We start from the raw sequence: 14,869 nt of genomic DNA, 5'->3' as shown, positions 1-14,869 counted from the left end.
GTAGTGAGAGGAAGTAAAGGTAACTTAAAGAAGGAAACTTTCCAATAAACAGTAACTATCTGCTGATTCACAGGATTGTGGAATTGCATATAGGTGAGAGCTGAAGAATTTTAAAATAAACTCATGCTTAAACCAGATTACAGCTCTAGTAAATGCAGTACCTGCCAGCTTTCCATTGTGCTTTGAAAGAAAATACTGCTTAGGCAAAATTGCTTCTGGTTATTTCTTTAATTCAGGAATGATCTAATTGTTTGGCCAGTACAGTGTATAAGCAGAGTATTCAGGAGCTTTGCTGAAACTAGCAGCACCATTGCCTTACTGATGTGGTAGGAAGAAAGGTTTAGTTCCTACTTAATTGGCTTTAATGCAGGGAGTGTGTTTGTGTGTGTGTGTGTGTGGAGGAGGAGGGATGGAATCATAACATTACTAAAGTCATGGAGACTTCTTCACCTGATTTAAACCGAATTGAAGTGAGATCATTCGTAAGACTTCCTGCAGCCACATCAGTTGATTTAAAAAGGAAACAGGTTGCCTTTTGGACCCACAGGCTCTGCTGCAGGTCTGGAACAAAAGTAAACTTTGAAATATCTGTTTCACTGTGAAAATACATTTTAAGTGGTAAACTCAGCAGAAGTCAAAAGTTCTGTTAAAGTTGGACAGGATGAGTGCAGTCTGCAAGTGTAAAGAAACTTGGGTGCATGGTAGATAATATTGCAAGTAAAAATTTATCTTCCCAGTAGTATCTGGTGCTAACTGTTGTTAGAAATTTAACGGGAGCAGTCCTTGTCTTTTGCATATCTATGTAGTCTACAGTCATTGCTTTGCTATTACTTGCAAATAGTAATCAAATGTTTTAATTTTTAATTTCAGTGATTATTTGTAAGCATATATGTGGGTGATTTTGTTAATAATGGGAGCTAAACGCAAATGCTTTTGGTCACTCTGGAAAACTCGCAAATGCTTTTGGTCACTCTGGAAAACTCCATTTCACCTGTTTATCAACACTAGGGCATAGTACCTTATTTCAGACAAGTCGGCTTCTTTAGGATATGACTAGGGGAAAAAATACATATTCTTTCAGTAATTCAGTTTGGTATGGCATTAATTTTAACAGAATTAGCAACATACATTTCTGTATTGTAAAGGGAGAAGGAATGAGTTCATTCATGAAAAAGAGTTAAGATATATGGTCAGCAAATTAGAAGCAAGATGCATCTTGTGGTAAGGGAAATAACTTGAAAATGAGCAAAGGTAGATCTGCACAAATGCCAAGAACCTTTTGACAAATTGCTACTGTAAAAGTGACTACTTAATAAATCCAGTTCTGAATTGGTTTGAGATGTACATTGAAAACTTTGTGAGAGACTTCCCTGAGATGAAATGAAGACTTAAAGGAAAAGTCAGTGTACCACTGGGATTTTTCAGAGAAATAATACCAAAATACTTATGTGAGATGAGACTGATGGAGTCTAGGTCTCTGTCCAAGCAGTGTATCAGGGAATTGAAGTGATAGGTAACATATATGCTAGTATATACAATTAGTTTAGATTATAAGGCAAAATAACTAATGTTAAGTCTTCCTTCCTCAAGTTTTAGATCACTTTTTTAAAATCGGTGTCAAGTTTCTGAATGTATGTCAGCAGTGCAATCCAGAGTAGATGGCAGATGTGCCCTGAATGAGAATTTTACTTTGACTTGCCATCCTTCAAGCTTTAGTTTGTGAAAGTAAATCCTGCACTTGTTACTGCTCCTCTCCAGGTGCAGTAAAAGTGATAATGGCTGGAACTATTCATCATTAATTTTTACTCTTTATGGAAGAGAATTTAAATTTGACTTGTATCTCAGTTTGTAACTGCCAAAGTTCTTGGGGGGTGACACTAACACATGTGCAGTCTTAACAGTCCAAGCACAGTGCCTGTGCTTATGTAATGGCACTAACATAGAATAAAGTAGAATTATTATGATTGGAAAAGATCTTTAAGATCATCGAGTCCAACCACTCACCTTACACTGCCAGGCCCATCAGTACAGTAAACCATATCCCTCAGTACTTCCTCTGTATGTCTTTTGAATATCTCTAAGGATGGGGACTCCATCACCTCCCTGGGCAGCCCATTCCAATGCTTAATGACCCTATGGGTGAAAAAGTTCTTCCTAATGTCCAATCTAAACCTCCCCTGGTGTAACTTGAGCCCATTTCCTTATGTTCTGTCATTCAATACTGGAGAGATTGACCCTCACCTCACAACAGCTCCCCTTCAGGTAGTAGTAGAGAATGATATATATCTTCTCAACCTTCTCTTCTCTAGATTTTTTCCTGAGGATACATTTTGATGGGAGAAACTACTTTCTGCATTTTGTCCATCTCTTCATACTGTGACCACTTTTGGTTTGTCCAAAGGCCAAACAATCTCTGCAAACAAACTCAAAGTGGTTCCTTCAATGGCAATGGCTGGAAAAGCTGTCTCTTGAGTTTCGTCACACCTCATTCTTTGTGTAAATGATAGCTCCCTCCCTTTTCCTGAATGTATTAAGATCTAAAATTGCACAGTGCAAGCATGCAAACTTACTGTTTATTTTTGTGTAAGGTCAGTGATGCGGCTGTTGATCACATACCTAGGGAAAGGCAGTATCAGTGGCTGTTGTGGTTGATATGAGTACTGGGACTTGCCATCTGTCCTTTTTTTACTACTTTGCTTCTCAGTTGAACCAGGCTTTGAGTTCAGTGCTCTTTTCCGAAAACTTCTTGACCACAAGATTAAAAAAACACCTTTTGTCTTGTGGCACATATTTGGTTCGATGCCTTTCCCATAATTTGATGCTCTTTCTGCTCTCAACAAAAGAGGTTGCTAAGAATGTACAAATAGCAACTGAAGAGGCGTTCAGTCTTAATTATCTTACTTGATGGCTGTGTCACCCTCTCACTTGACAATGCTGGGAAGCACCTATTTCTGTAACAAAAACATAGGTCTGAGCTTTGAATATCAATATAATTTCCACAGGAATCCAATTCCAGTTTGGATTTGTGAAGCAGAGTGCTTGATGTGGCACAGGAAAAAGGCCTTTTGAACACAATGTTGTCCTTAATAAAGAAAGATTAAATAAGTCTGAATTTTTGACAACAGAATTTGAGCACTGATTTAGCAAAGCCAAGAATTTTGGTTTTTCAGTACTAGAAAGAGAGATTGAATTAATTGTGGTTTTTTTTTCTGTAAGAAAACCTTATCCCTATGATACAAAACCCTTCTTACTTGCTGAAACCGTGTAAATGTTTATAAATTTACTGGAACCAGCTAGCTAGAGGATCTACCTTTACAGGAAGATGTACACAAGACTGCATGAAAGTTTTTTGTTTTTTTTTTTTTCAAATACAATTTAATGTAGCTCAAGAGAAATGGTACTCTTGAAAAATATCTTCAACCTCCTAGAGTTGTGGGTGGTGAGAAATGTAGTAGTCAGCTTCCTCTTAAGGTATGGCTTTGAGTCATGCTGTTTTCTTCCCCAACTAAAGGGAGCTGGGAGCAGAGTTATAAAGAGAAACTTGGCTCTCCAGGCAGAGCTGTCTCTTGACTGTCTAAAACAGCTTCAGCTGTTGTGACCTGGGGAAAAAAGAGATTAAAATAAATATGTTGTGTGGGTTTGATTTCTTTGGGGGTTTTTTTGTTTGTTTTTTGGGGTTTTTTTTGGGGACAGAGGGAGGTGTGTTGATAGTAGATTTTTCTGCCTGCACTGATACAGTCCTAAGGAATGCAATCTCTGCAGTCTCCCACTTGGTTCTCCAGGGATTTTCTTCCATTCTTGTCAAACGTAATTGCTGTTATCCTGCAGACATCAGTGTAATAACTAAATCCAGCGTGCTCTTTTTTTGCATGAAGTAGCACTTCAAAGAAAACAAAGGGGTCTGTTCAGCTTGTGGCTTTGATTGACTCATTTTACCTACAAGTTGGACTTTTTTTTCTATTTTATCCACTTGGTGTTTTGGGAGTGGGTGTGTACATGACAAGTATATTGGATTCTGAGCTGTATAGCAGCCAATAGAAGTAACTGCATTTTAACTGTCAACATTCAGTGTATAAAATATTAAAAATATATACAAAAATATGTATGTAAAATATTGTCTTATGAGGAGTGGGTTTAAATGTTTTAAGGCACTGTGAAGCTCTTCTGGATGAGGGATAACAATTTCATTATTCCAGGAGAAGTTGTGTTAATTCTAGTTATTTGCTTAATTTAAAAAGTGAAGAAAATGAGTTAATTTCTAGGGCAATTAGATAGTATGTCACGCAGACTGGCAATGGCAGGTAGCAAGAATCACTATATTCTTCTGTGTCTAATGAATCATTTCTGGTCCATTTTCTTAGATCTCTGTTTTTGCCTTTTTTGGGGGTACAATTTCCGTCTTGCAACTTGCTTGTTAGTTGTAGTTGAGAGGCAGAAACTGTGTATGTGCACAAGGTCTCAAAGAGAAAGAGAATAACGTGAGAGTTGAATGCTGTGTGCAGACAAAGGGAAAAAATAACTACATTCTATTATGTATGACTTGAATGGAAAAAACAGTGAAGGAAGTATCTTTGTTATGGTAACTGCTGAGGTTTTTCCTCTCCTTTAATAGCCATATCAGTGGAATGAGGCTTTTAATGGTATAATTTTCATGATTTTTTTCCCCCCCTACATGTGATTGTGTTCATACCAGGTAAAAACTGTCAGAGAGTTGTTAAACAAGGCCGTAGGATCTCAGGGTTGTTATCAGCAAGGTATTTATCACATTCCTGTCTTCCATTAATTCTTACAGAAGTGAGAGGTGCAAACACATTTTTAAGTTTAATGCTTATAGAGTTGTTGTACTTGATGCAATGAGTTTTGAAGATTCTCAAAAATCCTGGTTGTATGAACTTTTAAAACACCTGCCTCTGTACCAGTGAATTTGTCAGTGGCTTCAAAGATCTGGACATGAGCCTGGAAGTGCAGCCACAAGTGGGCAACCAAAATCTGTTGAAATCTGCCAAGTAGACATTCTGCTGTTTCTGTCTAGAAATGACCCTAGCATGAAATATAGCCAGAGAGAAAAGGAAAAAAAGTCAGGATAGAGTGAATGAGGTGTTTGACAGCTCCAGAATTAGAGTAACACTAGCAGGCAGGTATTGTCAGTTTTCATATTGGGCTTCATTTTGCTGCTGTGTAAGAAAACAAGCATGCAAGGATGAGAGCTCTGCTGTATTGAGCACAAGATAAAATCATAAACATTTCAGAATTGCTTCTAATTTCTATTGTTGCATCTCATATAAATTGTCACCTGCATCTGTCTCCTTCATGCTAATAGATCTGTACCATATGTGGTGTCCTTTTTCATAGATTACTTTGATTTTCCCAAAATAGTCATTTTGTTTCCTGTGAAATGACAGTTAGACATTCATGCTTTTGTCCAATTTCTTCTAGTATGTTTTGAACCTGATGGTCAGTTTCAATTAAAGTTGATAGATGTGTCAAAGAGCTCTCAAAAGTTCATGAAAATAGGCGGTTACCAAAGATGGCATAGATTTACCAAAGTAAAAGCTACAATATAAGCTTTGTTAGATATAAGAAAACTTACTTGCATTTTACTCCTGTTAGATTCCAGAGAATTCACTGATTGCAGGGGAACCATACTAAATGACATCTCATTAGTTTTATTGCTAACAACTATTTGTATTTTTGGGAGGATGTTCTAATTTCTATGAACTAGACCATAGTTATTTATAAGGACAATGTATTGATAGACAAATTATGTTTTATTAAAAAGATTAAATACCTTGTAGACCTAAGCTGTGGGTCTGAAGTTGTTCTCTGCTTCTTCACTAAGCGAGCTAATAGTTAACTAAAGGGCAGTGGAATGTACCTGACTAAATACTTTCTGGATGCTGTCCTAGATTTAAAGTTATTGGCAATTTTGCACACTTCAGTTGAACAAGTTAAAAATAGACAGCTTTTGAAATATACTATTTAAAGGAAAAAATAAGCACTGCCTTTACTGTTTTGTTGTAGTAGCTTTGAGTAGACAGTTTGGCAGTTAGTTCCTGTTGAATTTGATGTACTAGTCATTGCTGAAATTTTGGGTTAAGTTTGAAACAAAAAGACATGGTTTTTTGCAGCTGCTTTAGAGTGACACCTTGTGGAGTGTAAATTTCTACACTTGATGTCCAAACCGATTAAGCAGCCAAAAGATATTGCAGAAGCAGAGAATTTCTTGTGTCTTGATTAGGGCGAGAGATGGCAGGTGAGATGCTCTGTGGCTATTGAGAACACAAACTTCTTTTTCCTGCTCTCCTGTATTAATATGTAGTTAATAATAAATGATTTAGAATTTGATAGCCTTCTACCAGGAAAAAAAATTGTATTTATGAATTTTCAGTTTATAGAGTCTTCCTGGCTGATAGTCCCATTTCATGAGAGACAAAATGAGAATTATTTCATCTTGATTTAAATAGGGAACATTCAATGCTTATTAGAATTTATAAGTACTTTAAAAATGATGTTATAGATAACAGCTATTGAAGCACAGTAGTTACTAGTTCTAGGTCACAAAAATGAAATATAATAAAAAAGTATCTTTTGAAGTATAATAGAGTGCAGGGAAAAGGCAGTAATGCAATTTTAATCCAGGCCTATGAAAGTATCACTTTGGAAATAGAAGAGAGTCGGAGGAAGTGGGAGTACTCAAAATAAGAAAAGACAAAGGCACAGTGATGACGAAGATCCATTCTTCAAGCTAGAGAGATTTCACTTTTCTAACAAATTTTTCTCTTCTGCATTACAGCCATGAATATATAGTATTCTGTACTATAGCCATGTCTTCAGGTGGCTTTCTATGCATAGATTATGTAGGACTGTGTAGTGTAGACTTTTTCTGTATTTCTTTTGAAGCCTGAACTGAGCACCAAAACAGGTTCTTTTTTTTTTTTTTAACTCATTCAAGAGAATTAGTCAAATACCTGAGGTGCTCTCAAGATCTAGAACAACAAATGAATTTCATTATGGTAAGTTAATGTGCCTGTTCTTTGCAAAATGAAGATTTGTGGTTTCTGAATTGTTGTTAGGATATCAATTTAAATATTCATATAAGTTCATTAACAGTTAAAATAGTTACTGATACCATGCCATTTCTAGTCATGAGTGTAATGCTAACTTGGTCACAGTTTGAAGCTGTTCTTAAAGTCTGCATTGCATCTGCGAGAATCTGGAGAGGGTTAGTACCTTCGTTCACTGTGATGTTGGACTGCAAAGCTTATAATGTTGATTTGCTGTCCCATCTGTTTTCTATGTAGCTGGTTTGAGCTTCATCTCGCATATCTGCCCTTAGTGTCCTGGGGATGAGAAATGGATTTTCCCTCATAACCTGGCTTTGCTCTTCCTCTACTAACAGCAGAGGTCTCACCATCTGACTTGACAACATGAGAGAAAGCAAAAACAACATAGGCCAATATGCACTGCAGTGTCTGCAGGCCTTGGGTCACTGCTATCTCATAGTGGCACACTCTTCATAAATGACTTGACAACAGGACCTCTGCTCTCTACTGAGCACTTGCTCAAAACCAGATGTCAGCATACTTGAACTTGAGTTATTCTTATTTCTGCAAGTATCACTTTCTGTCAACTCCTGTAGCAGAGTTTGACCAATCTGCCTCTAGGTAACAATGTTCAAGTTAGAATTTTTCACTAGAAAGGTTGTCAGCTTCCACCTTTGGCAATGGAATTCGCTCTTCTTTCATACACACTTTGCACTAAGGAAATGCCTACAGACCTGTCAAAGAGCTTTTCCAAGTGTACTAAAATAAAGGAGTATGCTCTAATTTGGAGGTAGGAAGTGCTTCCTCTCCATAACAAAATTGTGCTCTAAAGGTTTATAACAGACTTTAAATCTGGCCAAGGCATTCCCTACCCCCTCCTTTGCCCTCTGCAAAGGTTTTGAAGATATTAAACTTCTGCTGTACAGTCAGTCTAGAGTCTGAGATAATTGCTTTGTAGCAGATTATGTAAAAAATGTGATTCCAATGCCTACCTCTGAAATTCTAAGTAAATAAACCTATTATTTACATGGATTTATTATGCATAAAGACTATATTTAGGACAGAAGAAAACGTGATTAACGATGTCCACATCAACTTAATTTTTAGCTAGGGCGTGGGGCAATTTTGTCTCTCTGAATGACTCTTTCTATAATTGAAGATTTTTCCAATTGACTAGTTTGTAAGGATTTATGCAATTGCACAAAAGAAATTATATATAGATTAAACAAAAATATGAATCAATTAATGTCTTTTGGGAGCAGGCACAATGGTTAAGTATGTAGGTCACTTTTTAGAGATTAGTTATATGTGATCTTGGATAGATGCCCAGTAAAGTGAAACACACTGAATGGAATTGCTGTTATAAAAATAATCCTATTAAAATAAAACTCTAACATTGCAGTAATATAGAGAAGTAGTGTAAAAACAGCAAGTGTGGTTTTAAAATACATACTTGATAAGAAAATAATCCTCTTGAATAAAAACTCTTCATAAGCACAATGACTAAATAAATTTAAATGTGATTAAAGATATTCCCGATGAATTAATCTGCTTTGAATCTTCAGCAATATAAGGAAAAGGCTTTCCAACAGGAAAGGCTGTGGGACCTGGGGCTGAGGAGACTGAGGGGGGATCTCATTAACACAAGTATTTGAAAGGTACATGTCAACAGGATGAGGCGGCACTTTTTTCTGTTGTCTCCAGTGACAGAACAAGGGGTAATGGACATAATCTGGAACACAAAAAGTTCCACTTAAACATAAGGAAAATCTTTTTTATTGTAAGGGTGAGGGAGCCCTGGCACAGGCTGCCCAGGGAGGGTGTGGAGTCTCCTCTGGAGATTTTTAATGTGCCTGGATCTGCTCCTGAGTGACCTGAGTGAGGTGAACCTGCTTTAGCAGGGGGGCTGGGCTAGGTGATCTCTAGAGGTCCCTTCCAACTCCTACCATTCTGTGATTCTATAATGCCAGAAAAAAGATACTAAAAATTACACAGAATACAGCTGATAGGTGATCAGGTGATACTTGACATGTGACATTTAGCTCAAATCAGCAGGTTTAGTTTGCTCATGTCACTCAATAACTATAGCAGATAGCCTAGCTGGACCTGACAGCAGCTTTTCCATGTGAACCAACAGATGCCATACTAAAATTGTCTCTTCTTTAAGTTACTTATCCAAGAAAAAAACCCAAAACCAACCCCTTACCCCAAACCCAAAACATCCAATCAACTCTTTCCCCAACAAGAAAAACCCCTGAACCTAGTACTTGAGCACCTGGGGCAAAATGATGTTTACTGGAACAAATGGAGTGTAAAAAATAGTAGCTACCCTCTTGGCTCATTTATTCAGTAGGAATGGTACAAAATTAATCTGGAATGCTATGCCTGGGACTACTTCAGCACTCATGAAGCTGAGTATAACTGAATATGTCCACTTAGAAGACAAGTCTTTCAATAGCTAAAGTTACTCAAGATACACCCAATAGCGTATTTATTGTCAGAACAATGGTGTACATACCCAGATTAGAAGGGTGGTTAACCTTACGTCTCCTGGAAGAGTATTTGAATGTTCTTGAGCAGAGGAAGAACTTGAATGCAGATCACACACCTCTGGGAGAGGAATCATGATTTTGTGCCACAGCAGGTGCTCTGTAAACATCCCAGATGTGGATTATGTAATTTTAAAGGGTAGTAATAGCTTTGTTAGCTTCTTATGTCAAGTTTGATCTAAAAGCATGAGGTAGGTTTTGCAACTTTGAGGCTCATCGAAACCCATAATGGTATTAGGCCTGCATGCTGGATTCTGGTTAGGGTGAATGTAAGCAGCCCTATAAGGACAGAAAAAACTGCAGCTGTTAACAGGAGTAAAATTATAGTTGTGTTAGGAGCTCTTAAGAACCAAGATATCCAAGTTCATTCATGTCCCGTTTCAGATAGAGAAACCTTTATTTGGATCTTACCTGTTCAGTATGTTTTATCAAATACCGCATCATATTCTCATCATTTTTAATACCTTGCTGAATGTGGATGTAAAGAGTTTTGTAAGTCTAAAGAACAAAGGTATCCATGACCATTAGAAACTAGACAGTATTAAGGATTATTTTCTCTTTTCTTTATCAGCCAGCATATTTTCATTTATTTGACATAACCCATGGTTTAGTATAAACAATTATTTCTGAGTAGTTCTTTTTCCTTTGAATGCATTCTAGAAATATTTTCATAGAATCATAGAATGGTAGGGGTTGGAAGGGACCTTTAGAGATCATCTAGTCCAACCCCCAACCCCCTATTTTATGGATATTTAGAGTTGAACAATTGCATAAGAATACAAAGAGGGCTTAAACTAATGTGTGATTCTATGATTCTTGCCAGTGACTCAGATGTTCATTTGGAACTGAAAACAGAAGAAGATTTTAGTGTTGTCAAGTTCTTTTGTTAAAATTTGAGTTTTTTCAGTATCTATTAACAGTGGTACATGAATGAGAAATTGTTCGTCTCTGAAACAGTCTCACTCTTCCCTGTTTTTTTATGCTAGGGAGGAAGGTTTAAAATTGATCACTATTGCAGTATACAATTTGTATGTTGTGTGAAGTTCTCCAACCCATATCTCTCATCTAACCTAGACGGTTATTTAGTTTATTTGGATTCCAAGTGCCAACTTCAAAAGTTTGTTATTCAGATGAACAACATAAATTAATAATTAGTGCAGATCTGAAAATGTTTGAAGTTATTTTTTTGTCTTTATTTGCAGTGCCACTTGCCACTGATGCTGGCAGCTTTAGAACAGATGTGATTACTTCTCTGTGCAGGCAGAAGCCTGTTAGTTGTCCTGTATTGAAGCATATGCTTTCAGTCTTACCAGTACCTCACAAAAAACTCTTGACTTAGAGTTGATCTTGCTTTCACAATTCTGTGTGTCTGTGACCTATTCAGTCCCACCTGGAATCCAGTGGCTGTCTTATGTTCTTGCAGTTTCTGTGTGTTATCCTCTGCACCTCACCATTCTGTTTACTTAGTCTGGCAGATTGAAATTAAGTTGTTATGCATTAGTAGGTAGGAAACCAGTGTCTTGAAATGGTGATCCCCAACACAGAAATATGGATCAACTTGTTGAAAGAAGACTGTTAAAGAAGTTTTCCCTAAAAATAGGTGGTGTTTTGGTCCATATAGTTAAATACATATTCATAATACCCTATACATAATAGAGTTCCAACATGTATGTGAACTATAGGATTCCAGGATACTCAAATTGATGGTGGAAGTAACAGAGCTATCAAGAATTACAAAACTGAGCTCCTTACTTGCCAAAGAGAAATGGGTTTGTACACCCATTTCCCCTCAAAAAAATCCCACAGAGTCAGCCTCTACTAGCAACCCATCAGCCCCTCAATACTTTCTTCAGCACTGTTTTTCCCAATTAGTGACAAAGGCAGCTGCCTCCTGCTATTGTTATATCTATTTCCTTTAAACAAACAAATAACAACACACTCCCAATGAAAATGCACTAGGCAACCATAAAAAGCCATTGAAGGCTTCTGACTAGATAGCCCAGAACTATGAAAGCCCAGGATGGATATAGCAACATTAAACCTCCTGGTGATTTTTTCCATTGGCCTCTTGACCTTAAGAGACCAGTGGATGTGATGAAGATACCATCTGGTTTATAGCTTTTCATAAAAATTAACTCTGGACAGTATAAAATGAGGTGAACGTGGTACCTTTGAGTTGGAAACTGGCTTGATACCATGAATACCATTTAACTTGCATCCAGAGTGTACAGGATGTAGGAAGAGAAGGTGAGTGGTTACAGTGCCAGCTCTGTTAAGACAATTCCTACATTTCCCTTGGATGTGTGATGCAAGAATAGGGCTGTGCAATTAAGATGCATTTCAAAATAAGAGATTGAGCAGAACAGAGTAGTGTGCACTTCCCCGTGCTACATTCATTACAAGCAGAAGTTTAACATACGTGTGTATTTGATAATGCTCAGTGAATGGCACAAAGGCATCTCTCATTGTGATGTTTACTTCTGTGATTTCAGAATCTCAAATCTATGAATCTGTAGCCTAATTTTTATTCTTACTATATTCAACAAGTTCTTGAATTGATCAAGAGAAAGCTCTAAATGCTACACTGGTGGTGAAATCCTGATGCCTTAGTTTGTTGCCTACGTTTCCTGTACAATGCTTAAGAAGAGTCTTGCAAAGAAAATTCTACAAATCTCACTGGCGTTCCATTGAGTTCAGTGGCTGGTGAAGAAGGCACGTGTTTATGTGTGGAAGCTTGAGCTTGAAACAATGTTCTGCCATTGGTCCCACATCTTATGTATGGATAGCATGTGAAAACTGCTAATCTGAGTTGTGCAATGCTTCTCTGTTTCAGGCCTTATTAGAGCGATATGTTTTGTTCTCATTCAGGCCAAGTGTTTGAATCCACTTTTTCCACAGTCAGGCTGTTTTGAGCCTGAGGGCTTACATTCTAGTCCTTACTTGGTAAAAAAAGAGATTTTTATTTTGTAGGAGAGTGACACAGTCTTGTTTCCTTTGACTTTATTCTGGTCTTTGCTGGGGTAGAGTTCATTTTCTTCATAGTAGCTACTATGGGGTTGTTTTGAGTTAGTGCTGAAAACAATGTTGATAACACAGGGATAGTTGTCACTGAGCAGTGCTTACACATTTCTTACGCAGTTTCTGCTGCTCACCTCACCAGCATGGGGTGGGGGTGCACAAGAAGCTGGGAGGGGACACAGCCAGGACAGCTGACCCCAACTGACCCAAGGGATATCTAAGGGCATATGATGACACACTCAGCATATAAAGCTGAGGAAAGAGAAGGAAGATGGGGAACTTTTGGAGTGATGGCTTTTGTCTTCCCAAGTGCCCGTTAGGCGTGATGGAGATTTGCTGTTGCGTATCTAGGAAGGCTGCAATTTCTGACTGAACACCTGCCTGCCCTTGGGAATCGAGGAACTAATTTTACTTTGCTTGCTTGTGTGGCTTTTGCTTTACCCATTAAACTGTCTTTATCTCAATGCATAAGTTTTATCACTTTTACCCTTCTGATTCTCTCCCCCATCCCACTGAGTGGCTGTGTTGCTGTGCACAACACACTCGATGGCTAATTACACAAATGAGGCAAGGTATTGTATTGTGTTCCCCAGAGATCTGCCCTAAAAACTGGATGAAGACTGAAGTGGTGGACTCCTGGAACATATGCAAGGATGGGGTTATGCCTATGTTGGGAGTTCTTTCCCAGGGTTGTTGACCAGCCTGTGCCTTCAGCAGCTTCCAAGTTCTGCAGCAGAAACTGGGCTGTGAACTTGGCTCTTAAATATTCCAAAATTGCACTGCAAATGAACATTTTTTTCAATTTTATTTTGTCAAGATAATATTTTTACTCTCTTTTTTATTCTGCTTCTCTTAGTTTTTATCATCTTTCGTGTATATACAGGATATGGTGGCCAAGACAGCCACTACTCAGCAGTGTATATACTGTGGGTGAGGGAAGCTTCAAAGATGTGAATGATGTGAAGACGAATAAAATAGAGATAGTAGAGAGGGGCTGTTTCCTTCCTGTTTAAAATGAAAAGAATAATTGGAATGCCTTGAGAGAGAAGAAAGTAGACTTCCCCAGAGCTGATGGGCAAGAAGAGGCAAGTATACTTGTTATGAATGCTGTAAACATATAATGCTGTGGAACTTGTCAGGAAATGAGAAAAATTGATGTATGTAGAATTCATAGGCAGATGAGATGGACAATGCAATAGTCCACTGTAGTCTTAACTATGTCTAGAAATTTTGGATAAAATCTGCAAAGCCTTGACCTCTGTGTATGAAAATGTTTCCAGGGAAAGTCCCAGATGTGTATATAAAAAGTGAAAGTATTAAGAAGATACTCGGGACAATGGGCAAGTATCCTTATCTCAAAAATGCCCAGAATTAAAACTGCCCACTCTGAATCTGAACTAAAGGAGTAATCTTTTTCTTCTTTTAGGTGGAATTCAGTAAACTTGGAGACAACTGAAAGGAAGATAAGATTTAATTCTGCCAGGCTGTGGTTGTTCTACGAGTATGTGAAAACTTTTTTTAGGACTCTCATGCCAATGCTTCTTATAAAAATAATACTGTATAATCTCAAAGGCATTAGTAAGAATTGAGAGAGGTTTGTGCTTTCAGGCCTCTTCTCAAAGGGTAAGTCACCTCAAATTTATTATAGCTGGTTATTTCTGAATGTAATATATTTTTGTTGTTTTTCTCAGGGGAGCAGCCAGATAACATCCTTCTCAATCTTCACTATTGCATTGCCTACTCCTAACACTGGAGCCAAGCGTATCTAGGAAGGCTGCAATTTCTAGTCATATGTTGTAATGTGGTTTTATGTTATTTGTTAAAACTTAATTGTTGAAATGTGTGACAGTTCGAAGTTCCTGGAAAGTAAAAACCTAGTGCCTCTAATCTTTTCCAGTTAAGCTTTATTTTATTTTTTTATTTAGTTTTAAAGGGACACTTACCAACTTGAGCAGTGTTTTTTAACTGTGGCACTCAAGTGCAACAAAAATTATGCTACAGTAAACCTGTCCATGCAGTGAACTGGGTCTAAGAAAATACCTGCTACCTAATTCTAACCCCGATATTTAATTTCCTCTACTCTGCCCTCGTGTGACCGCATCAGGAACTTCGTGTCCAGTTCTGGGCCCCTCAGTTCAAGAAGGAGAGAGCTGCTGGAGAGAGTTCTGAGCAGGGCCACCAACATGACAAAGGGAGTGGAGCATCTCCCTTATGATGAAAGGTTGAGGGAGCTGGGGTTCTTTAGCTTGGAAAAGAGGA

Source organism: Colius striatus, chromosome 5 (assembly GCF_028858725.1).
Source record: "Colius striatus isolate bColStr4 chromosome 5, bColStr4.1.hap1, whole genome shotgun sequence".
Taxonomy (NCBI): Eukaryota; Metazoa; Chordata; class Aves; order Coliiformes; family Coliidae; genus Colius; species Colius striatus.
This window is presented reverse-complemented; position numbering follows the sequence as displayed.